The sequence below is a fragment of the Pseudorca crassidens genome, chromosome 21, assembly GCF_039906515.1.
Source record: "Pseudorca crassidens isolate mPseCra1 chromosome 21, mPseCra1.hap1, whole genome shotgun sequence".
Classification (NCBI taxonomy): domain Eukaryota; kingdom Metazoa; phylum Chordata; class Mammalia; order Artiodactyla; family Delphinidae; genus Pseudorca; species Pseudorca crassidens.
Window position 1 is genome coordinate 9,264,820 of NC_090316.1, and position 23,675 is coordinate 9,288,494.

At 48.2% G+C, this 23,675-nt stretch overlaps 1 long non-coding RNA gene across 1 annotated transcript; it reads left to right on the forward strand.

Annotated features, from left to right (window-relative positions):
- Positions 1-426: 426 nt before the first annotated feature.
- Positions 427-6,981, forward strand: LOC137216064 (uncharacterized). Its single transcript, XR_010939579.1, has 3 exons — positions 427-509; positions 1,494-1,640; positions 6,744-6,981. It is a non-coding gene; the product is annotated as an uncharacterized lncRNA (long non-coding RNA).
- Positions 6,982-23,675: the final 16,694 nt, after the last annotated feature.

Here is a 23,675-nt window from a genome sequence, read left to right on the forward strand (position 1 = left end):
TAAACATGGGGCTGTGCCCTGAGTGTGTTCAGAATCGCAGACCCCCAACTCTGACCCTGCTGAGGGGCTCAGCTGCATCTCTGCCCTGCCCCTCAGATGTCATGTTGCCCTCGCTGCCAAGGCAGAATCCCTGCCTGGCTCATCCGGTCCCAGCCCAGAACCCCTCTGTCCCTACTCCTGTCCTCTGTAAGTGGATCTAGTGTAGCCATTGTGCTGAGGTTCCCACCCCTGGAGAAATTGTCCTCTTTCTTCTCCCTTTGTTTCCTTGCCAAGGGGATCTGCAGGGTAGAGGTGACATTTTTCTTAGCAGATTGGGTGAGCCGGAGGGATGAAGTGGAGAGAGGGAGGAGAGGGGATGGGATGGGAGGAGGGAGCAAGAAAAAAAAATAGGAAAGGGATAACAGGAAATGAAGCTGAGGAGTACAAGGGAGATTCGCAAGGGACGGAGGCAGGGAGAGAGAAGAGGAAGATTTGGAGAAAACACACAAAGAAGAATCCCCAAAGAGGACGTGAGCATGTGGGCAGGAGGTAGAGAAGAAACAGGAGACAGGAGTGGAGGGAAAGGAGATGGGAAACTGGGAGAAGGAAGAGAAGAGAGAAGCATCAGGGAGGGGCCAGGAAAAGAAAGGGAGAAGGAGGGGAGAGGCTGGGGATGGAGGGAGGGGAGAGGCTGGGGATGGAGGGAGGGGAGAGGCTGGGGACGGAGGGAGGGGAGAGGCTGGGGATGGAGGGAGGGGAGAGGCTGGGGATGGAGCGGGGCAGAGAGCAGGCACTGGGTAGGGGGAGAGAGGGGAGACAGAAAGTGCTGTGCTGGGTGGATTATTGTGTGTTTGTCATCTGGAATGGTATAAGCTGTAGGTACAGCACCTCCTGCCCATGATTTATGGTCCCTGTCAGGCAGGGAGCGTGCTTTGTCTGCTGTAGCGTGGAGGAGGAATGCATTGCTGTCACCCCGGCCTGGCCAGCCTTTCTCTCTCGCTGCTCCGAACGCTCGCTCCCCATTTCACGCCAGTGAACATAAACAATCTTTTGTAAACCTGACAGTCACACTTGCTTCTTTGGAAACATAAAGCAGAAATGTATGACTCGGCTTTCATTACCCAATTTCCTACGCTATATAAAAACACTCAGGAAAGACATGTAAGTGGTCACAAAACCTGGGAAATTGGAAGTGTCCTGGAGGGAAAAAAAATAGCTGGAGGTGGAGGGGGGGAGTCTGGCTGGGAAGGAGCTGGTGAGGAGAGTGATGATGTGTCTCACCCTTCACATCCTTCCCAGAAAACACTGTCTGATAAACTGGGCCATCCAGACACATAATTATATTAAATTTCTGAATAATCGACATTTCCTGCCTGAAGTGTTGCTTCCCCCCCCCCCCCAAGTCCTTTGAACCCAGAGTGCAGTAATGAAACAGTCTTGAGATCAAATGTGGCTGATAATGTTGCTTTGTTTTTTTTCTCCTCTTTCTGCTTTACGTTTTTCTTCCCTACTAGCCATTCGGCAAATTCCGCCAAGTCAGAAGTGTAACTTATTTGGAGAGAGCTATTGGGGGCTGATTGTGGTGATTCCGCAGCTGGAGCATCTCGGCTGGGAAGGGAAATCCATCCCTGACACGCGGAGCCTTACCAGGGCCACAGCAGGTAAAGGGCGCCAGTCAGGCTGGAGGGCCTGGGGGGGCGGGGGAGGCTCCAAGATACACTGAGGTTGAGATCTGGTCTGGAAGCCACTGATGGCCACCTTCCCAGGCCTCTCTGCAGAGACAGAACACTCCTCTTCCTGCCTTCAGTTATGTCCAGTTGTAGCCTCGCAGCCAGAAGAAGGGAGGGAGGCTCAGAGGTGCTCTGGTTACTTCCATTGTGCTAGGGTTTTGACCTGGAAGGTCTGGGCCAACAGTTACTGGTGAGGTCACTCCAGCATCACTGCAGGCCCATGAGGTTCCCGACTTTGTGGATCTGGGAGTTGAGAGCTATTTGTGAATTCTTGTAATCACTTTCCCCTCCAGATTCTTTAAGGTCAAAATCTTTGAGAGGCATTTAGTGAGTTGCTTTAGTTTGGGTGTTTGCTTTTGAATAGAAAAGGGCCTTTGCAGCATCCGCTGGAGAGCTGACCTTGAACTACATTGCAGCTGGACAACTGCAATGCCAATCCAGACTTGTTCATTGCCCCAGAGACCTGGGGCAGTCACTCTGCTTCCTCAAACCTCAGCTTTTCCAGAAAGAGAGACATCCTGTCTACACACCAAACGCACACACAGACATACACACACACGTATACAAACATATACACAAATATTAGAACACAGGTTCAAGGATTGGAAAACTACAAATTCCAAAGAGTTTTTGAATACCTACTACGTGTCCAGCACTATGCTAGGTTCTATGAAGTGAGTGCCCTCAAAATGCTTTTTGTTTAACTGGAAAGTTTCCAATATACTGGTACCTACAGGGAAGGACCCCCTTTCGACACGGGTGTTGCATGCCTTTCTCTATTCTCTCTCCAACCCTATCCATGCCCAAGTTTGATTCATTCTTCTTTCAAGGTCATACTCTCCTTGGACTCCTCCACACAAGAAACTCTTGCCCTCTCTAACCCATGGGGAGTGGTCTGTTCCCCCTGAATGTCCAGAAATTATTGTGTGTTCCTCTTTGGTGGTAATTCATCATATGCTATCTTGTCCCAGTTGTCACATTGCTTTCAAGTCTTCACGTGTAATATCTTGAAGGGTTGAGATTTTAATCATGTCTCATTGCTCTGAGTATCCCCCTAGCAGTCAATGTAGGGATTTGCTATATAACACACCCAAACTTTTGGAAAACACACATCTCGAGACTTTTTCAGATTCTCCAATGTATAAAGGCATGTCTGTGCCAGATTTCTGACTGTTTTCCTAACAACATGTCTATAAGGAGTTGTCTTTCATTTAAGAATATGTTACAATTTAAACATCTTTTGAACTCATTCAATGGTCATTTATTCTTTGCAAGGAAACATAGTTTTGTTATTTCAAAAGAATTATAGTGTGCATGGTGAGTGTTAAGATTAAGAACACAGCATGGAGTTTTTTTTTTTTTTTTGGCATTACGTGGGCCTCTCACCGCTGTTGCCTCTCCCGTTGCGGAGCACAGGCTCCGGACGTGCAGGCTCAGCGACCATGGCTCACGGGCCCAGCCGCTCCACAGCATGTGGGATCTTCCCAGACCGGGGCACGAACCTGTGTCCCCTGCATCGGCAGGCGGACTCTCAACCACTGCACCACCAGGGAAGCCCCAGCATGGAGATTTGGGTGCTGGGGGCAGTGGTTTGGTTTACACACAGGCTGAATCGCTCCCTCCTGCTACTAACCTCTCAACATCGTGATTCTCATTTGTACCTCAATAAATTGTTTTTTCTGTTTATGGGACTTTGGGTTAATCCACAAATCGAGAAATACCACTAAAGAAAAATCTACCAAGCATCTGTATAGTTGGTGCCAAAATCTGTTGATTATTTGGAGACTACGTGCATCTTAATGTCCCATGAACCCTTGCTCACTCCTTTCTCCCACCCAGGGGTCCTCAGGCTTTCTTACCTGTCATTGAAGGAGGCAGCACAGTGTCGTGAAAACACTCAGGCTTTGACTCCAGACCTGGTTTCAATCCTCGTTCCACCACTTCACTAGCTATGTTGTCTAAGGCAAATAACTTCTCCAAAGCTCGGTTTCCTCATCCGTAACATGGGCAAGGTAATAACTCACCCAGTGGAGCTGCTGTGAGGATTAAATCTACAATGACTACCACATAGTAGGTGATTAATAAGCATTAATTCCTTTTCTCTCTCCATCATCCACTACAAATATATCCCCTTCATTTCGTGGCATTCAAAGTACAGAGCTTCCAAAAACCTCACTGCTGTCACTGCTTAGGGAGGAAGTACACAGGCAGCTGGCTGAGCACTCCCAACCGCGATATATAGACTCCGATGCAGACTTGAAATTCTTCAGGCCTCCAGAGGAGCCCTTCCTCTGTTATTGTTAGGCATTTGCATTGGACAAACCAAGCGAGCACAATGAGATGAATTTAATACCTGCCAGGTGGCAGAACAAATGTCGTTGATCTTGGTGATAATATATAAAAAGCAGGGAAGTAGATCTAGTTCGGTCCTACGGCGATTTATAATCCTTTTGCCTCACTAGGTAATTTTCAATAGGAAAGACGTTCTTTTGCCCGCTGGGGGTGTGGGAGGAGGCACGTACTTATACAAGCCGCCCAAGCCACGTGATCAGGGGCGAGCCTCAGAGCCGGGGCTTCTCACATGCCCAGGAATCAGAGGAGTCAAAAGCAAAGTGGTCGCAACACACCAACAGTACAAAACTAAACAGCATTATAAGCTACTCCCCCCTCAGGAAATACTAACAACAACAACGACAAAAAGACTGCACGAGGTTAAAATAATTACAAGTAGGAACTTTTTAAAAAAGAATCGTTAAATTTAGAACCACCTTTCACATTATTCATTCACTGAACCAATGATTTATTGGACTTATAAAATATGCTGTGTACTGGAAACTTTGATTTCAGGTTTGTCTCTAGCTGCACATATTAAAGGGTAAAACAAAAAGAATTAAAAAAAAAAAGCAGAGAGAGGAGGTGGGAACACAGTTGGACTTCACGTTAGGAACAACCAATATACGGAAATCATAGGTCCCCTCTCACCTCTAAACCACCCCCCATAGAAATAAAATAAAGGGATATTAATTATTTATAGAGCAGAAGAAGAACTTCCTCCCTTTAATGATTGTTAGAAGTAGTCCTCTTCCTGAGTGGGTATACGGAATAATTTACACTCAACTGAATAGGTGTTTTCCTCTTATAGGAGAATCTAGGGAGACAGAAAGGTGACATCAGAATGTGATGTTTTATGATGATGGGTCTCATTCTCAACTACCAAAAATAGAGGGCGTTTGTTCTGAGGAAGTTTTAGGTGGCAATAACACCAGCCTGTTTTAACAGCTTGGTGGCCTGGGTCCTCTTTAACATCTGTCCGGGGGATTGGAAAAGAGATTTGTGTAGGTATCTCAGCCGCACTTGTGATTTCCTGAAGTTGACGGGGCTTTGGAAGAGTCCCTTGTGGGTTCAATGCTTGGGATAGGAAGGCCCAGGTCAACAACCCCAGGAGAGTCAAGCTTCTTTTTCTCATGAGAACAGAAGTGGAAGCTACTGGCTGGTGTCAGCAAACCACCACAATGCTTGGTCTTTGGTTCTAATCTTGTTTAGAATGTTGTGGGATCTCATCTTCTATGTTAATTATCTACTGCTGGGTAAGACATCACCCCAAAGCTTAGTGGTTATCATCTCACGGTCTCTGCGGAACAGGAATTTAGAAATAGGTTATGTGGGTGGTTTGGGCTCAGGATTTCTCCTGAGGCTGCAGTCAAGATATTGGCAGAAGCTACAGTCATGTGATGGCTTGACCGGGGCTGGAGGAGTCCTTCCTGAGTTGACTCAGGTGTTCACCTGGCCTCAGGTCCTCTCTGGCTGTTGGCAGGAGGCCTCAGTAGTTTGCCACATGGACCCCTCCACAAGTGTGCTTGAACTTCCTTACCACATGGTGCTGGTTTCCCTAAGAACAAATGACCCAAGATAGCAATGAAGGAGCCACAGTACCTTTTATAACACAGTCCTGGGAGTCACACGCCATCAATTCTGGCACATTCTAGCTGTTAAAAGTGAGCTGCTATGTCCAGCCCACTCTCAAGGGGAGGAAAATTAAGATTGACTTCTTGAAGGGACCTGTACAAAGAATTTGTAGATATATTAAAAAAACCCCAAAATCCCTGTATCTTCCTCCCTCTATTCCTATGTGTTCATTCAAAAATCATTGTGTTGGGCTTCCCTGGTGGCGCAGTGGTTGAGAGTCCGCCTGCCAATGCAGGGGACACGGGTTCGTGCCCTAGTCCGGGAAGATACCACATGCCACGGAGTGGCTGGGCCGGTGAGCCATGGCCACTGAGCCTGCGCGTCCGGAGCCTGTGCTCCACAATGGGAGAGGCCACAGCAGTGAGAGGCCCGCGTACCGCAAAAAAAAAAAAAAAAAAAAAAAAAAAAAAATCATAGTGTTGAACCTTTATTTTCATTCCTGGACATTTCCATTTTCACACTATAAAATTACCAAAATGTGATATTGAAATGGAATGAGACTCTAAAATACAGGTGAATGCTTCTGCAGGTATCTATTAAGTATGTAAAACCAAACAATATAAAAGCTTTGTTTTGAATATTTTCCCTTTGTGATTATTTTTCATGGGTTTCACTGGGTCAGGCTCCTCCCCTATCTTATAGATTTTCTTTATAGACTTTCTTCATTGTCCCAGGGACTTTCACATTGTGTCCAAATTTATGGTCATTTATTTGGGAAACAGTTAAGAAATTTGCCTGCTAGCTCAATGAGTTTGTTCGGTGGAAGTTTTTAAACAGGAAATAATGGGGAGGTAAGTATGGTTTCCACAATTGAAACCGTGTACAAGCCCCAATGTTCTTGTCTTTTGAAGTAAAAGCATGGCTCAAAAGTTAATGATTGGGAAAAAAAAAAAAAAGAAAAAAGTTAATGATTGGGAAATGTTAAGATGTAGAAATGAAGAGCTGCTGGGCTGGGGAACTGGTAACAAGTTAAACTGTAAATCCGCCACATCGAGGAGTCACTGAACTCCCAGTTCCCTGAAAGACACAGCTAAAGGCCTGACCCATATTCCTAAGTTGTTTTTACAGGAAGCCAACCCACCAGATGAAAACTGCTGCCCGCAAGCACACAGACCCTAGACTGCTTGAAACCAGAAGGTTGAACGAAGCTTGAAACTTCACCTCGATGCCAACCCATCCCAGAACTGTCCACGAGCTGATCACACCCTCTGCTCCTTGAACACTGCAAGACGCCTCACTACCCGCTCCGGGCGTGCGGCGGGAATGACACCGTCTTGAGGGCACTAGCCTGCTGTGACCTCCTTCGCCTGGCAAAGCAATAAAAGTTTCTCTTTTTTTTTTTTTGCCTGGCCACGTGGTATGTGGGATCGTTGTTCCCTGACCAGGGATCAAACCCTTGCCTCCTGCAGTGGAAGTGTGGAGTCCTATCCACTGGACTGCCAGGGAAGTCCCCAAAGCTACTTTTTTTCTACGTCACCCAAAACTCTTGTCTCCGAATTTCTGCTTGGCACAGATGAACAGAGTCTTGGTTTTGGTAACCCAGTAAAACCTCCTCTTTCTTTGCTTCAGGGAGCGCTGCTCTCAAGGCAGTGCAGACTGGGTCAGCTGTGATGCTGCCTAACTTGACTTTGGCCAACAGACCAGTGTTTCCATGAGCATCCGCACTGGGATTGGTCACTTCCTGGATGGCTATGGACGGTTTGGGCCCTTTAGCACAGGAGGTTTCACACTAAAACTGGAGACCATTAGCAGGCCAAAGAGTACCCGAGGCTAGTCTAGTCCAAATCTTTCCCAAGTCCCCAGTTATGTTCACTCAACCAATCACCCATTCATTCATCCCATGTTTATTCATCCCCTAGAGGGTGTGAGGCATCACACCAAAGCAAGATGTGGCAATGAGTTTCCAAACAGGTGGGGGGAAATATTGGGATGAGGAAGGTAGGGATGGATTGCCATTTCTCCTGGCTAAGAGCCAGCCACTGGACTGATGTTCGGGGGGCACCAGAGGGCGGTGACTAGTAAAACAAGGGGACGTAGGACGCTTTCTAAGACCTTGGCACAGAAACCCAGATGTAGGAACTGGGGTTCAGGGTGGTTCCAGCTGCCCAAGATAAGAGAGACACCCAATGATCAGACCTGCGGTCAAATTAGCACCAAGGGAGACTCAAAGCTGAGTCCTTGAACTTCTTTAATCTCAGGGATCTCGGGTGGGACAGAGCCTGAAGTGGGGCGGGGCTTCCAGGGAGCATCAGGTCTCCTGAGTACGATGCTTAGGAGGAAGAGCTGCAGAGAAAGGAGCCCAGTGGACCCAGCACATCCCAGTGGCTCCCACATGCAGAGAATTTACCTGAATGTTCGGCACAGTAGACAGGAGAAGGGAGGAAAGCGGTGTGATGAGCTGGGCAAAGCCTGTTGGGTCAGGCAAGGATCTTGGCACATCCCAGATGCCTGCCCTACCAGGCCCTGTTGCTCAGCCACCGAAGGCCAGAGGGAAATCCTCTCTCCTGATGCAGAGGCTGAGGGAGAGCCTTCAGGCGAAGCAGGTGCCTGTCTGGGCAGCTTAGGTCACAGGCACACAGCTTCTTTTTTTTTAAACATTTTTATTGGAGTATAATTGCTTTACAGTGGTGTGTTAGTTTCTGCTTTATAACAAAGTGAATCAGCTATACATTTACATATATCCCCATATCTCCTCCCTCTTGCGTCTCCCTCCCTCCCACCCCTCTAGGTGGTCACAAAGCACCGAGCTGATCTCCCTGTGCTATGCGGCTGCTTCCCACTAGCTATCTATTTTGCATCTGGTAGTGTATATATGTCCATGCCACTCTCTCACTTCGTCCCAGCTTCCCCTTCCCCCTCCCCGTGTCCTCAAGTCCATTCTCTAGTAGGTCTGCGTCTTTATTTCTGTCCTGCCCCTAGCTTCTTCAGAACCTTTTTTTTTTTTTTAGATTCCATATATATGTGTTAGCATATGGTATATGTTTTTCTCTTTCTGACTTACTTTGCTCTGTATGACGGACTCTAGGTCCATCCACCTAACTACGAATAACTCAATTTCGTTTCTTTTTATGGCTGAATAATATTCCATCATATATATCAGGCACGTAGCTTCTTTAAGGCTCAGGAAGCTTCCCCTCCTCTCCTCTCCCTGGGCAGAAGCTGGCTCCTTCTCTCCTTCTCCTCAGGGTGTTCATTTCAATGTTAATGAGACTAAGAAGGTGGGTGACGTTGTTTTCTTCTAACAATTCCATTTCACCCTTCCTCGTCTCTGAGCATCTCTCTCTGATTTAGATGCACTGTGTTGAATTAAAACTGTTTTTTCTTACCCCTTTTCTCTCTCCACTTCATGGGAATCATTTCCTCCTCCTCCTACTGGGACGCGCTCTTTTCCTTTGGGTCTACGCCCCACCCCAGCCCTACCTGCCTTGGGGGGACCTTGGGGGCAGGCCAGGTGGAGTTCTTTCTATGAATTACCATCTGGGGTGGAGGAAAAGTTTGCATTGGGAACCTTACAGGGTAGCACTAGATAGTGAATTAGGTACACGTGTGCCTCACTTTGGGTTAAACTAGAGAACCCAGTTAGGAACAATCTGGATTGTCTGAAAACTAATTTGAGAGAAGAGGAGGGTTTTCCAATGGATGGGAGAATCTGGGACAGGAAATTGGGGGCAGTTCTTTTTTTTTTTTTTTTTTGTTAAGGACGCACTCTTTCCATCAGATAGGGATTCCAAGCAGGTTTCCTTCAAACAGGGAGCTCCTCTAGGGCACTGAAAATAGATGCAATCAACAGAATGAAGAATATAAAACCTCACGGGTCCAGAGCCCAATCATGGCTGCCACTGAGAGGCCAGGTACGGTGAAAGCACTTGAAAACTTCCAACGACATTTTTACTGAAGGTTCATATTATTTTACCTATTTTGCGTATGAAGAAATTATGACTCAGAGAGGTTAAGTTTCTTGTCCAAGTTCATACAGCTTGTAAACAGAAATGAAATTTGAATCTAGATTTGTCCAACCCCGAATCCTACGTTTTCCCACCATCTCCAGAAAGGACCTCAGAGTTCATCTAGTTCTGAGCAACTCAGCCTGTTCTGATAGTGGATGAAAAAATGCCGCCTGCCGTACACATCAGTAAACAAAGGCTGTTGTAGCCATCAAGCCACTGCAGCCGCCCCAAAGGTGAGCTTGAGGGAACTCAGGCTGGAGACAAACTGGCTGCCCAGCCCTCAGCCCCTGCAGCTGCCCCAACGGTGCGCCCTGAAGGGACTCAGGATGGGAAAGAAAAGGATGCTGGCCCTAGATAGTTAAGGTGCATATCAGAGGGATGATTTCAACAAGCCCGGACTCTTCATCTTCCCATACATAGAAAAGGGCTGAATTCATTAACCTGAGATGTCTGGTTTCCCTTAAGGAACAGTAATCTTTTGATGTTCTGACTACCTGAGAGTTATGTTTTATTTGATGGACAAATCTCAGGACTTAAGCCTGGGACACAGCCTCTCAGACAATTCTGAGAAACTGTTCCAAAGAGGAAGGGGTGGGGGGAGCCAGGGTACACAGGAGTTTTTGCAACAAAACCAGGTGGTCGGAACATCAAAAGATGACTGTTAATAAAAGAATCAGATATCTCAAGTTAAGGGATTTAGCGATCTTCTATGTATGGGAAGATGCGAGAGTCTGGGCTCCCTGAAATCATTCCTTTGCTATGCACCTCAGCTCTCTGGGGCCAGCCTCCTGTGTTTTCTCATCCTGAGTCTCCTGCGGGCTCACAGTTGGGGTGGCTGCAGCAGCGGACTGCTAGATGGCGGGCATTCTTTGTTTCCATCCTGAGTTCCCTCAGGGCTCACAGTCCGGGCAGCTGTAATGTGATGGCTTGATGGCCGCAACATCCTTTGTTTACTGATATGCAGGCAACATTTTAGTTCTCAACCCTCACATCTGCTGTATAAACTGAGGCACACGTGGCATCCAGTACTTTGTATACACGGGGTGCTCAGATGGGAAAGAACCGGTATTCCTTGTTCAGTGCCATCAGTGATTACTCACCCTCCAGCTCAGGATGGTCCAATAAAAATAGGATGTAATTCACTCATATGATTTTAAATGTTTCAGTGGCCACACTATAAAAAGTAAAAACAAAGGGGGAAAATTAATTTGAATAATATATTTTGTTTAATCCTATATATCTAAAATGTAAGCCATATAAAAAAAGCAATATAGGGCTTCCCTGGTGGCGCAGTGGTTGAGAGTCCGCCTGCCGATGCAGGGGACGCGGGTTCGTGCCCCGGTCCGGGAAGATCCCACATGCCGCGGAGCAGCTGGGTCCGTGAGCCATGGCCGCTGAGCCTGCGCGTCCGGAGCCTGTGCTCCGCAACGGAAGAGGCCACAACAGTGAGAGGCCCACGTACAGCAGGTAAAAAAAAAAAAAAAAAGCAATATAAAAAGTCATAAGACATTTTACTTTCTTTTTTTACTTTGTACTTAGTAGTCAGAATCCACTGTGTATTTTTCACTTATCATAGGCCTCCATTTGGATGAGCCGCATTGCAAGGGTCATGGTCACGTGTGGCTAGTGGCTGCCGTATCAGAGAGCCCAGCCCTAGTTCATGAGCTCTTCTGAAAGCCCCGTAGTTGATCCAGTTACAGGCTCTTCCCCCTGGGGTGGAGCTTTCTGGTTTGGGAAGAGTTGGGGAGCAGGCAGGTGTGTCCATTTCAGCTCTCCGTGTATTCCCTGTAGAAGGCTTCTCAGGACTGATAGCATCACCTTCTCCAACGAAGATGAGCTGCCAGGGGTGGGGAGAGGATTTGGGTCCACGTCCAGTTGTGGCCCTGAGTGCAGAGTGTGATTCGAAGGGGATTGCAAATGATGGCTCATGAAGACACATCCTGTTTCTTTGGTGTTTCTCTGCTTAGACAAAGATGGACCACGTTTCTGTGATCAGCAAGGGCAAGCTCAGCCCTTGCTGAGTGAAGCAGAACTTTGTCATCAATGTCCCTAATTCCCCATGAGCTCGCTGCCATCCTGCAACCTCAAGGGGCCCATGCGCCAGTCCAGTGGAAGGCTCCCCTCCGCCATGCTGTCACCCGAGGACACTGAGATTTCTTCATTATGGGTGTTGGGGGTGGGTAGAAACACAGAACGTGGGCAGCAGCCTCCTCTGCTATCACATCTACTCTTATGTTGAGTTCTTGGAGGTTCGAGGCTTTTGGGGAAACAGACCTTTGCCTGGTGGAGGAGAATGGGGGTCATGTGTGTGGAATTGACGGTAGCCAGGGAGGGAACAGACTGAAAAGGTGTCATGGCTCTTGTGGAGGTGACAAGCATCTGCTGACTCTCTAGCCCTTTGTTTCCCTCGCCTTGGGCACTAGACCACTTCATGACCACCTGGAAGGGAAGTGCAGCCCGGACTCTGAGACCAGCCCCATCCTTGGCGGGGATGAAGTAGGAGACTCAGGGCCAGCCATCCTCACATGCAGCTGTTGAGTTTGCTTGCGCACAGTTAGAGGGGTGCAGCTTGTTTCGTTTGGTACCCTCATTTCCTCTGGTTCAGGATCCTTCCTTCATACTCCTGGTTCTTTGAAGGACTCCTCTCTTGTCCCTTGGACATATGGTGTCCTAAACTTGTAGCAAGCTCTGCTTCCGACAGGAAGCTGAATTCTGGTCTTGTCTGGTCATTGACAAAGGTAAGAGATTCAGCCAAGTTAAAAGACACGGCAGCTGTGTTTTCCGAGGACTAGTGCCTTTTAGGCAGCACTAGATGGTCTGTGTTTTACACTGGAGGGATGGGGGAAAAGGTAACTCCCTCTGCTAGATTGTTAGGCCGTCTTGCGGAAGATGGCAACAGAAAATCGACTCCTTACTTCAGCTTTCGTGTCTCCTGGTTCCTTCCATCCTTGTGCTACCCCAGTAGGAAGGGGTTCAACCAGCTCCCGGATGGCACGTGCTGGTCAGGGCACAAGTTAAGCCAGCGTGCTTATCAGAATGATAGAAATCAGGACCCGGTCGTGCCCAACACCGTGAGTTCCTCACGTGGTCATGGAATCAGCTTTGGAACAGTGTTCCTTGCAACAGGGTACTGTGGCCTGGATGCCACCAGCTTCCTCTTTACCTCGTGACTCACCTCGCTGCCCACCACGCCTGCCATACACTCTTTGCATCGGCCACGCCAGCCTCCTTAATGCACCAGGCATGAGCCCCGCTCCGAGCTTTGGAAGCCCAGCTGCTGCTTTTCTCTGGAAGCTTCATCACGCCCACATCGACGAGCTCCCTTCCTCACATCCTTCAAGTCTTTCTTCAGATGTCACCTTCCCGGTGAGGCTCTCCTGACCACACCCAGCCCCCCCTTCCAAGTCTACGATTATCCATCCTCTCCCAGGTCTTAGTTTTTACGCGGTGCTCATTCTTACGTGCCATTAGCACATCCTTAACTTGCTTGTTGCCAGTCCTTTTCCACGAGGATGTACGTTCGAATAAAGGGTAAAGTTCAGTGTGTTTATTACTGTGTAGAGCACAGAGCAGCCCATGGCACGTGGAAAACGAAAAAGAAATGTCGATTGAGTGACTGAGGTGAACGAAGCCTCTGGTCCACACCCCACGATCCATGGCAACCTGGGAAAGTTCTGGCTTCTGCTCAAATATCTTCGGGAGCTGTGAAGTCAGCACCATCGATGACTGGCTGGTCCCAACTGTTACCAAGGTCTCTGTGTGGAGGTAAGGCATGGGGGAAAGAGCACCAGGCTCTCTCCTTCCAAGAAGAAAAGCCTGGACACCTGGGGACAAGCCTGGGAAAAGGTATCAGGCTGGGAATCCCAGAGTCCGCCTGAGTCCCGCCATACAGTTCCCATGGGGTGCCGGAGAATTCATTTCATCTCTCTGGCCTCAGCTTTCTCTTCTGAAAAGACAAGGTTGTGTAGACGTGTTAGAAAGAGCATCCCATGACCAGAACAAAAGGTGATAGAATCTGTCAGAAGTAAAACAGTAATGTTGTTTTGCCTAAATATGGAATCTTAACGGTATCTCACCTGGTGTGTGTGTGTGTGTGTGTGTGTGCGCGTGTGTGTAAGCACAGAAGTGTGTAAACACGCCATCTCAAACTTGGCTGAAAGCTCCAAACGGGAGTGATACAGGCAGGAGCGGCATCACCTGTTTCTTTCCTAGGACTCCACAGAACCTGTGCAGAGAACTGGACCAGCTCCAAATGTTGCTGACTGACTTAACAAAATCACAAGAATAACTGCATTTATGTAACGCCTTTCTCCAAGGATCTCTCTGCACTCTGCAGAGAATGGATTTATTTATCCTTGGAGCACCTCTGTGAGGCACTTACAGGACAGGGGTGACCAGACTCATGGAATAAATAATGTCAAGAGCAGCATGAAGCTAAACTAGCCAATAAGCCTGAGCCCCAGGAGGAGACGGGATGGGCCCAAGGTCACCCAGTGAATTGAGACTTGGACACGCGTTTCTGCCCCAGTGAGGTGGCTCGCTCTCCCCAACACTTGTGCTCCCAGGGCCCGACTCCATGTCCCCCGGGCTGGCGCAGGCCTTCCACACGCACATCCCAAGGCATATTCCATGGGATATCAGAGGGCTTCTTCCTAACCCCTGCCCTAGAAAGTTGTGGAAATATTGGTTTTCACAGAGTGAAGCAGGTTTCCTTCCTGCAGGACTTTGTAGACACTTTAACAATCCACTTTGTATTGTTACTTCCCAAGAGGCATGCCCAGTAGGCGCAGTTTCTCAAATTTAACTGTCTTTGGAAACGTCCTTCCCTGGGGTCTCAGTGGATTGGTGAAATGCTCGATTTCTTCATATCTGACGCCAGAACTTCCTGCGGAAGGAGATATCTAAGGTTAGGAGAAATCTTGGCAAGCCAGCTTTGGATGTGGGTGACTTTGGAAGCATGACTGTCATTGGAGGCCGAGACATCGAGAGGAAAGATGAAGGAGACAGTGGGGAGACTGGACTGTTTTTGTTCCCGAAAGGTAGGAGGAAAGAGAAGAGGAGAAGAAAGAGAAGGGCAAAAAGACGGAAGCCAGGAAGAGGAGAAGGCTTGGCTGGAGTGAAGCTTCAGTGGCGCTCCAGAATTAGGAGAACCAAGGAATTTATAAGGATGCTCACTGTTTCGTGTGAAGTTGCTGGAGCTGCAGTATAAACCCCTCCTCCATTCTCTCCCTCTCGCATCTATTGGGAAGTCTATAGGACCATATGTGCTTTGTAGAGTGGGGGGTGTGTGTGTGTGTAGGGATTGAGAAAGAGCTTCGTTCCATCCCTGAAATTTTGTGGACAGGGAATAGGTAGCGTTCACAGAAGCACCCAGAGGCGGAGATGACCCTGAGAGGTAAGCCTTTGTGTGTTCACATAACCCTTTGGGAGGTTCGGGCACTTTGGGCTTGGGTTAAACCCTCTAAGTTCGCAAGTGCACCCCAAGCTGCAACTGGACATTCTATAGGTTAGCTGATTTCTAGCGCTGCCCTCTGACATGTCAGCCTAGGGTCCCAATTACTGTCTCCTCTTGCACCATAGAAACCCCCAGGCATCTGGAGCCCCAGAGAACAGGTCTTCAGAGAGTAATCCTAGTTTTCTTTACAAGTCTGTTCTCCAGATTAAACAGACTTTGTTCCTTCTTCATGTCTCATAGGACTAGTTACCAGACTGGTCACCCTCCTGGTCACCCTGGTCTGGACAAGGGTGAAACACCCTCCAGGGTTTCAACGTGCCTCTTGGGATTCAACACAATCCAGCCAGGGTGGTCTGCCTGTCACCAAATCCAGGAGAGTCTTTACTTTCTGTGATCCAAAATTTCATCCAGCATTGTTTTTGTTTGGCAGTCACATTGTGTTCTTGGCTCCGCGAAACTTACGGTCAGCTAAAATCCTCGTCAGGTAATACAATGGGTTTACCCATTTTGGTTACAGCTGTTCGGATGGGAGAGTATTACTGCCACTTGGGTGAGAACAGCTGCCTCTCCCGTCATGTTACATAATGATTACAGTTTATATCATGCTGTCATAGGGGAGGATACACGTGCACAGAGGCTGTGTACAGGTTTAAGGAGTGCCTGGGTGTAATGAAGTGGTAATTAACAGTGTCAGTCACAAATAACTTTTTTCTTTTCTTCCTGGGCTCCCCAGCTTGTGTGTCAGAAGCTGCTGATGCGCTCGTGATAGACGCTATGTAAACACACAGGTAGACCGAGAAAGCCTGGAAGACGGTGATTGTAGAGTGGAGACAGGGACCCCATCAAACACCCTTAACAGTAATGACAGCCATTGTATACACACAAATCACCTTAAACAGCTTTTATAAAAGTGCTTCTGGGGTAGGAAGTAGGGATGGGGAGGGGAGAGAATGAAGAAGAAATAGGACGTGGAGGTCTTCAAGTATATTAGCCGAGTTTCTGTCTCGTCTGAGCTGTGTAAGTACCTCCTGATGGCAGTGGCTCTGCGGGGGTGGGGTGGAACGCCCTAAAGCTCCCATTGACCTATCTGCCCTTAGCCTGTGGCCTTGCAGGACCATGAAATTCATGTAGGGGAGGGGAGAAGAGAAAATGCATCCTCTTCCACTGCTCACTAGCTGTGTGACCTTGAGCAAGCCAACCTTTCTGAGCCTCAGTTTTTCCATCTATAAAATGGGTTTTCCGAAGTGGACGTAGGGGACTATGGGAAGGCAGAACCAGTGTCCTGACGCCCCAGGGGAGCTATAACTCAGTAACTGGGAGGAGTGATCTCCCCTCTCGGTCAGGGTCCTATTTGGAGAGAGAGACCAGTCACTCACTCGTCTGGCATGTGGGAGCCTCTCGGGTCAGGTCTGTGGGGTGGGGCCGTGGGCTGGCGGAGACAGAGATCCCGCCTGCAGCGGAGATGGGACCGCATGCCGATAACAATGCAGGAGAGAAAGGAGAAGCCCTCTAAGAAGCAAAGAAGATGTGAGAAGGGAATCTACCCTGAGGGAGAGGGTGAGAGGGTGGAGAGTTCTGGAAGGGTCGGCACTTGTGTGATCCTGAAGAGTGAGTAGGAGGGGGACACAGAGGGGGGTTCAGGGGAACACCATTCCTGAAAAAGGGAGAAAGTCTCCCACTGCAACGCGGAGTGTCTTCACATCAACGATTGGATTCAGCCCTCGCTCCAATGATGACAGCAGCTAACACGGCAAAGCATTCTAGGTGCTCGGTACTGTTGGAACTTACTCAGCCAGGGCAGAGGAGCGGAGCTTGTCCTTTTGTACAATGCTGTCCCAGGGGTGGGAAATATAGGAGACAAGGTTGAAAGTCATTTCCAGGAGGTGAGCCTGGGAGCAGGGCATTGACATGATCTAAGTTATACCTTTAGGGGGTGAATCAGGTCACTGTGTCTGATATGAATGGGGAGACTCCTTCAAGGCTCTCTCCCTGCTTTCTATGGTACCCAGAATCTTATTTCAGTCTGAAATCATTCATTCAAAGGTACTGGGCATGGGACATAAGGCTGGAGCTTGAACCCACACAAGGTACAGTTTTCTATAAGAGTGAATGGATTAAAGTGATTTAGATAATCACTTATTCATTCAACAAATAATTAAGAGAGCTCTAAACGTGTCAGGCACTGAACAAGGTCAGTCACTGTCCAACCCAGTCTCTAAACCTCCACTAAAGGGGAAGCCTTTCCTCTTACATCCTCTGATGATGGGCTCTCCCTTCTTTCCATCTAGTTCCTAGATTACTTCTGTTTTCTCAGATAGTTCACTAGCTCACGATGGTGGAGACCCATCAATAGACTTGATTCAATGCAGTAAGTAGTGTTGGAGCTCTACAAGGGTGTTATGATGTGAGCAGAGAGGAGGTGCAATCAGGGAAGACTTCTTGGAGGAAGTGAAATCTGAGCACAGCCTCCAAAGGGAGTTTTGGAGACAAGAAGCAAAGGGCCAGGGGAACTACGGGCAATTGAAGTTGTTACAGCAGAACATGGGAGGTGGGGATTAGGGAGAGGTGTGGCTGGATACTTGTAGATGGTGGTAGGTGGAGATCAGATCACAGAGGGACTATATGCCATGCGTAGCAGTTTGGACTCTAGCTGATAAATGATGAAGAGCCACTGATGCCTCTTAGGAAGAGGAATGACAAGGTCCAATTTGAACTTTCCGTGGATGATAATAGCAAATACTTGTATTGTTCTGGGCTCTGTTTTAAGTGTTTTGCAAATAATCCTCATGATAACCGTACAGATGTAGGTGTTAATATCATCCCCATTTGACAGATGAGGAAACTGAGGCTTCGAGCTTAAATGACTTGCCCAGGTCCATACAGATAATAAGAGGACAGAGCTAGGTGGCCTGGCTCCAGAGTTTGTGCCCTTATCCAGTCTATTCTACTGCACTGTAGGAACAACGATGAGATGCTCCTGGCTGCAATTCTAGAGGTTGGGAGACCCTTCTGGAGGCTGTTGCAGAAGTTCTGGTGAGAGACACCGAAGTCTTTAACTAGCAGTGAGAGAAGGGAGTACATTCCAGAAATGGCTTGCAGAAGTCCATCAGGTGTTGGTGACTGCCAAGTGGGAGGGAGAGGTCAATGTTGGGCTTGCGGGGTGGCAACCACTTCCTGTAAAGGCCCATATAGTAAATATTTCAGACTTTGGGGGTCAGATGGTCTCTGTTGCAACTACTCAACCGCCTTTGCAATGTGCAAGCACCCTAGACAATCTATAAATGAATGAGCATGGCTGTGTCCCAATAAAACTTTATTAATGGACGCGTAAAACTAAGTTCCATCGAATTTCCATATGTTAAAAAATATGATTCTTCTTTTGATTTTTTTTTCCAATCCTTTGAAAATCCAAAAACCATTCTTAGCTCCAGGACCATATAAAAATTGGCAGTGGACGAGATTTGGGCTGAGGCTGTAATTTGCCAACCTCTGGGCTTATTCCTGGGAGGGGGAGGTGAGTGGTGGCCCAGAAGCGACCCAGGATGATCTGAGGACAGGTAAACAGAGGGCGATGAAGGCCACACAGCTGCTCCCTGAGCCAGGGGTACATGCTGTGAAGGGGAGTCATTCAGGACCGGCATGTAATGCTCGACCCGCTTAGACCTGAAATACTGCTCATAAAAGAACATTTGCAAGGACAGCGTTAACAAGCAGTGGATCTCGCTTCTTCCAGTTCCCCTTCCCACCCCAGGCCCAGTGGTAACGAAAACACGTTTACATAAACACAGAGGTCATGGTCACACAGCCGTCCTCATGCTAAGGCATTTCCGAATACTAATGGTTTTCATTTAATGCAAGATCTGCATTATAGGGCTTCCCTGGTGGCGCAGTGGTTGAGAGGCCGCCTGCCGATGCAGGGGACACGGGTTCATGCCCCGGTCCGGGAAGATCCCACATGCCGCGGAGCGGCTGGGCCCGTGAGCCATGGCCGCTGAGCATGCGCGTCCGGAGCCTGTGCTCCGCAACGGGAGAGGCCACAACAGTGAGAGGTCCGCGTACCACAAAAACAAACAAACAAACAAAACGATCTGCATTGTATGGGAGAGCTTAGGGTGACCCAAAATACCCCTCTAAATTGCACAACTTTATAAATAAAAAATCATTCTGCAGGCTAAATTAGTCCAATGTTCTTCCTCCACGTTGGAGACAGGGGAAGCACAAAGTTTGAAATTGTATCTGAACATGAACCTTAGGGCACCAATGTTGTGGCCACTGGTTAAATGCCACCCCCTGGGCCACCAGCCCCATCCCAACCCTGTGCTGGAAAACCCCCATCAGGCACAGAGGCCACACTTTCACGGGTCTTCATCACGAGGGAACTCAGGCAAAAGTTTGTGGCTGCCATTTTTACACACAAACTACACACCAGGCACTTACGGGGGGGTGTGACCACACCCGCTGTAAGCACACAGTGGCAGATGTTTTGTCGCTGCTGATGCCATGTGGACACAGGGGTCTTAGAGAAGGTCTAATTCAAGTGTTTTTAAACATTAAAATCTTTTATCAGTAGACCCTCCTGCACGTCATCACCTTTCACATGGGACCTCAACATACAACACATAAAAGAGTGGGGCAGGAATGCCCCTCTTGCACAGCAGGCCCTGAGGCACCCTAGGGTTTTGCATCATGAGTTCGGTCTTCGCTTTATAAAGTAGAAAGCTGAGGCCCAGAGAAGTTAGATGACTTCCCCGCAAAGCACAGAGCTCTGGCTAGAGACAGCTGCTTTCCGTATCAGTAGCCGCTTTCCTCTTCAAGGCCGTCTCACATCAGCATTTTCTGGAGATGGCCCCTGACGGAGCATAGACCCTCCCAGGCCAGCCAGCAGCCCTTGACCTCCAATAGGGGCAGTTGGTGAAAAGGAATTAACCTTGGAGGACACGATAGCAACTTGGGTTTGAGTCCCATTTGTCATGTACTAGCTACATGACCTCCAACAAGTAACTTGCCACCCTTAGCCCTGGGTTTCTCATGTGCAGAACAGGAATAACGCTCAGATGTGTTAGGAGGATCTTGCGAGAGAAGTAAGTGAAAGCATTTTGTGAGAAGCTGTATTTAAGAATGTGATTATGGCTTTTCCAGGCAAAAAAAATCGAGTGTGTTTCAATCCTTGCTCTGTGCCTGTGTCTCTAGCTCCAACCTTGTCTCCCATCCGCCATCCATCCAGGCAACAGGGAAGGAGAAAAGGACTTTTCTTTACCCTCTGGTTCCTGGGCAGCATTCAGGAGTTATGGGCTTTTGCTCCCCCGAGAAGAAAACATTATTCTCAGCCTTCAAGGGTGAGGATTCCTGCATGTAACAGGACTGAACGATGCCTTTTCTCTCCTTCTCATACCAGAATTTAAGAGGACCCCAGAGCAGCCGGGTTTATTAGGACCCATAAGAACCATACTATAACCAGGACACCCGCAGCCGTAAAACTCTACCTTGAAGTTTGCAACAAATCCTGAAATGGTGAACTTGGATGAGCTCTTGTCTCTGTCAGCAGAAAAAAATAAAATAAAATAAAGGGAGAAATGCAAACTCGAGCAGAAAAAGAGGCCTGAGAAGGAAAGCCAGGAAGAATGGGAGAGAACAACAGTAAGAGCGATGCTGTGAATGATGGTGAAAGTAAAAATCCCAACAAGAAAGCCGGTGGTGTGGCCAAACCTCCCCAGAAATGCCTGGGGACTCACCTGTGTGATAGGATGGGGCCTGGCTCCTGAGGGGAGCAGAGGAGGGGCAATGAGACAGGAAGACATGCACACGTATATGCACTCACACACACAACACGTCTGCACATGGTGTACTCATACACGCACACACAGGCACACACGCACACAGATACACAGATGCACACACACAGGCACACACACGCACATGTATGCATACACACACAGAGGCACACATGCACACAGATACACACACAGGCATACACATGCACATGTATGCATACACACACAGAGGCACACAGGTACACACGTGCACAAAGACACACACGCAAACATGTGCACACAGGTATATACATACGTGAACGCACATGTGCGCACACGCACACAGATATATGCATGCAGACACATGCACACAGATACACGCACAGTCACACAATGCACACAGGTGCACACATGCACACACAGAAACACACATGCACACAAGGTACACACACGTACACACAGATGTACACATGCACACACAGCCAAACAGAGGGGAGGAGAGAAGCTGAGTGGAGGGAAGTAAAACCCAGGTAAACAATAAGAAGTGTCCTGGGGCCTCTGGGCGGCTACCCTGATGAAAGGGCCATTTGGAGCAGGGTCTGTGGTGACGGAGTGGAAGTCTCCTCCACTAGCCTTTGGGGGCTGATCCCACTCTCCCCTGAGTGCCCTGAGTTGCTTTAAGGCTGCACAAAGCCTTGGTAGAAAAGACAGCACAAATTAGCTGTAGCAATGGACTTAGGGCAGAGCCAGGAAGTGGAGCTTGAGGACCAGCACCTTCTCCTCGTGGGACAGGACATAGAGCCTGTCTGTGAACAGCAGGAGGCAAGCACTCCCGCCTCCCCCGAGCACTGGCCCCCCCTCTGTGATGCCTGCCTCAGCCCCAGATTCCCCTTCACTGCATGGCAAACCCTGTTAGTTGCTGACACAAAACCCAGTCCTCTCTCCTTCCTTGTAAACAGAGCCGCACACTATGTCCATTTTACCTCCCAGGCTCTTTGGGCTCTTTAAGACAATTTTGGTCAATGAGATAAATATCTAAATTTGCTGGGTGGGGGGAGTCTGGGAAAACTTTGGTTTTCCTGATAACAGAGATAACAAGGGCCAGGCATCATTCTTTCCACTCCGTTCTTTCTTTGAGCATAGTCTTGATGTCTGGAGCTGCAGTAGCCATCTTGTGACCATGAGTCACAGAGGGCAAAAGCCAACGCCCTAGAGATAATAAGCAGACATTCAGAAAACCAGTCCAGCACCTCCCACCTCTGGACTTCTGTTACTTGAGAAAAATAAACACTTCTTTGTTTAAGTCACTGTGAGTTGGGATATTTTTTTGTACTTGGAGCCAAACTCAATCATAACTGGTACATTCAGGTAGAAAGGACTTGACACTTTTTTGTTTTTTTAACTTCCAACCTTCCTGCTGCCCCTTTGTCACTTGTGAGACCTACTTGCCAAAGTATTAAGTAACCTCAACATTCCTGATGGTGTGAAATGGAGTGTCTTGGGCTGGGCTGGGCGGAGAGAAAGAGAGAAGCACCCAGTGGGCTGACTCCGAGCCCTCCAGCTCTCTCCCCTGCCCACCTTGGTGCGAGGAGCCCTTTCCTCCTCCCCTGGCCCTGCTTCCCACCCCACCAGGATCTCAGCTTTCTCTGGTCTACACTTCCAGCCTGCCTCTTTGACCCCATCTCAGATCTAGAATGGGTTAAACTTTTTATTGATTTATTTTTCTTTTTGGCAGTGTGTAGGGAGGAAGAAGAGGGACAATAAATTATACATCTCCCAAGACACAATCTGGAGTTAATTCTTAATTAGGACTGACAGATGCTTCCCCCATAATCCTCTTCCCAACATGTTCTGTTTGCTTTGTTTGGTGCTGGAAGATATATTGTGACACGCTAATGACCTTTCTAAGCTTGTCCTGGAAGTGTTATTGGCATTCTAATGATTTATTGCGTGTTCCAGTTGATTACAGGGCCATTTGTCAACATTTTATTTCTCTCTCCATAAACCTGTCTCCTGCGTCACAGACGTTCACCAACATGAAATTTAAACAAATACAGTAATATAGCCCTTATTCCACTTCTGCTTTCACTTGGAGCCTCTGGACAAAACCCATTCTGGCCAAGAGAGGGCTTTTTATGACCGGTGCTGCTGTGGCTTTCACGGGACAGGTGTTGGGATTTTTTTTTTTAAGCAGAGTCAGCCAGGCCAGTTTCCCAGTTACTTAGATGGATTTCGTCTCTGGGTTTTCAAGCAGTCATTTTGTGCTTGTTGGCGGGCAAGAAAATGCTTGGCTGGAAAAGGAAGTGCTGGCCAGTCCGAACCAGTCCATCTGGCGGATTTACCTCTTAATTCCTTACAACCACATTCATACCGTACAGGTGACAGGACTTAGCAACCCCAGGGGACATTCGGGGTGAATATGAATCATGCCATCATGGCACAAAGGCTTGAGTAGTTCTCAACTAGCTGGGTGACCTTGGGCCCATCCCATCTCCTCCTGGACCTCAGACTTATTGGCTAGCTTAATTTCATGCTGTTCTTGCCATTATTTATTCCATGAGTCTGGTCACCCCTGTCCTGTAAGTGCCTCACAGAGGTGCTCCAAGGATAAATAAGTCCATTATCTACAGAGTGTGGAGAGCTCCTTGGAGACAGACTTTACATAGATGCACGGTTATTCTTGTGCTTCTGTTAAGTCAGTCATCAACCTTTTGAGCTGGTCCACCAGACACGGTGGGATCGTGTGAAAAAAACAGAAGATGCTGCTCCCTTTCAGTTTTGATTGGAAAAGGTACGAATATTCACAGGGCTGCCTACACGCCTGTTCACACTCACGCACACACCCAAC